This window comes from Aplysia californica, unplaced genomic scaffold, assembly GCF_000002075.1.
Source record: "Aplysia californica isolate F4 #8 unplaced genomic scaffold, AplCal3.0 scaffold00155, whole genome shotgun sequence".
In the NCBI taxonomy this organism is placed as follows: Eukaryota; Metazoa; Mollusca; class Gastropoda; order Aplysiida; family Aplysiidae; genus Aplysia; species Aplysia californica.
In genome coordinates this window covers 1,089,254-1,091,943 of record NW_004797425.1, presented here as the reverse complement: position 1 = coordinate 1,091,943, position 2,690 = coordinate 1,089,254, and the positions used below count along the sequence as shown (strand labels likewise).

General features: G+C 38.9%; 1 protein-coding gene across 3 annotated transcripts in view; it reads left to right on the top strand.

Moving 5' to 3' along the window:
- Nucleotides 1-2,690, top strand: part of LOC101853933 — a 24,724-nt gene that overhangs the window by 877 nt on the left and 21,157 nt on the right. The window lies entirely within an intron of this gene.

The window sequence follows — 2,690 nt, the reverse complement described above, 5'->3', positions numbered from 1 at the left end:
CCCTCCAATACCCCACATTCACCCTCTCCCGTCCCCCCTCCTATTCCCTCCATCCCCCTCCCTCCCCTCCCAATCCACCTCCACGCCATCATTGTTCGCCATTCTCTGATGAGTTCAGTTTTGCTAGAGTCATCCATGCGACACTGTTGGATTCATAGAAAGAGTAAAGAATTGGATCTGGAATAACAAATTAATGCTGAATCAAGAAAAAAACATAAACCATTCTATACTGGGAGTTAAAAAAACATTAGTGATGTTAATAGAAGCCAGTTAGAAAATTTCCAACAAGGCCAAGTACCTAGGCGTCTTTTTAGATTCAGATATGTCCTTGGACAGCCAAGTAAATCATTTTATTAGATGTATGTACCTTGATCTCAAAACAATTAGTTAGACAAGGCACCTGATATTACCCGATGTTGCATGCATGCTCTCTGTCTCTCTTGTCTTGTCAAAATTTGACTACTGTAATTCTGTTCTGTTTTGTATTTCGTGTGAACGAATGAGGAAACTGCAAGTGGCCGAAAATAATATCGCAAGACCAGTGCTGAAGAAAAAGATCCTGCATCAAAAAAGTTACAAGCACTGCAATGGCTTCCAGTTTATAAAAGAATCCAGTATAAAGTTTCTACCATCTGTTATAAATGTCTTTACGATAAAGCCCCATCATATCTATCTGAGCTTTTAACACTGTATGTCCCATATCGTCAGTTACGGTCATCCATAGATGCAACAAAATTCAGAGACCCTAGAATGAAATTACATTCTTTTGGTGAGAAACGTTTCTCATTTTTGGGCCCTAAAATCTGGAACTCCTTGTCCCAGGGTCTCAGAGAAATATCAAACCTAAAACTAAAACTTTGAAGCGATTGCTCAAGACTCATTTATTGTTAATTCTTAGTTATAGTGTCAGTAAGTGCTGATGTGGTTGTTGTTTTTTACTGCTGCCCTTTCGTGCAGGGTGGCTAGTGGGGCTAAAAAGTGGGTGTGCACAATTAAGCTATCTTAGGCTGAAGATAGTCAAGGGCATAGTAAATGAGATGGTGTATACTTTCAGGATATGGGTTGGTGAGGGAGAATCTCATACTTTTATTTTCATTCTTTTTATTTGTCGCTTTTATTTCTAGAACTAAATCTGTTTGTTAGCTAAACATCAATGTCGTTCATCGTGCATTGGAACTGAACGCTCAAGTAATAACTTTTACCTCGCAACTACAAAACAATTCATAGGCAAAACTCATAGGACGGTGACTTAAGTATGTCACGTTCACCTCCCTGAAGTTCACGATCACAGAGTCACTTAAAATAGAATCAAGACAATGAACCAATCACATTTCACTTGAGCACTCCGCTGGATTTCTCGGGACTCTTATAATTTGGGCGTAGAATAGCGCGTTTATATTTTGGACTGCCTGCTGTGGGCTATGTTTTGGCGCTTTTCGGATGTGCCGTCCTATTATTACTAGCAAGATCCCAGTTTTATGAACTGGAAAATATATCAGCATTGAGAAAACTGAAGACTGCATAAAATCTGTTCGTCTTTATTGCATTATAAATATTATGAATGATCTTGAACTCTGTGCTCCAAATACATCTAGGATATACATCTAATACCTTGCCCTGTAAAAATTACTTTCCAAATTTGGAAAACGTCAATACAACGAAGTGTACTTTTGTGGGTTTAAACGAACTCAACGTGTTGGGGACATCACTACAACAGGTATAATATCTAGAAAAAGTTGATACAATGAATTTGATCCATCGACACTGCGATGTGCACATCCAGAGTTAGGTATCGAGATTCTAGATCTCTAAACAGTAGAAGCAGCTTTGTAAACACGAAGTAGAACTCTTTGGCACAAACACGACAAAGCACAAACCGCACTTCTGTTTTTGCTACTCCGAATCAGTCTTGATTTCTGCTGAGCTCCAAATACATCTAGGATATAGAGAGACCTAGATCAAGAGTCTTGTTTTATTGTTTTATAAATACAAAAAAAAAAATTAAAAAATACTACGCACCAAATACACGCCAATACAACGAAGTAAACATTTTGTGAGTCTAAACGAACTCAACGGATTGGGGATATGACTACACCAAATGTATATACAAAAGGTCAATAGAATGGAGTTAGGCCTGCAGTATCCATCGACACTGCGAAACACAAACATCCTATGAGAGTTGGATATCGATTTTCTAGATCTGGAAATATAATAGTAGAAGCAGCTGTCTCTCACACACGACGAAGCACAAACCAAAACGGAAGTAGTCCCCAGTAAAATATGAAATAGCTTATGGCAGAGTGAAAACATCTGAGAGCTTCGATTTACAGGAAAAACCATCCTACCAGAAAAAACAAAAAGTAGTTTCCGAACTTTGAAAATGTGTCCACGTAACCCCTTGTGACAATTCTTGACTGAATCATATTCTTGTATATTTTATGGGCACCTGAGTAAAAAAACAGAGGCATAACACTCCTTTCCATACCGGGGAAAGTCTTCAACAGGATACTCCTGGAGAGAATCAAGCTGGCAACGGATGAGAAGCTTCGAGGAAACCAGGCAGGATTCCGCAAAAATCGATCATGTGTGGACCAGATCATTACGTATCATTATTGAGCAATCGCTTGAATGGAATTCACCACTCGTGGTCAACTTCATTGACTATGAAAAGGCGTTTGACAGCGTGGACA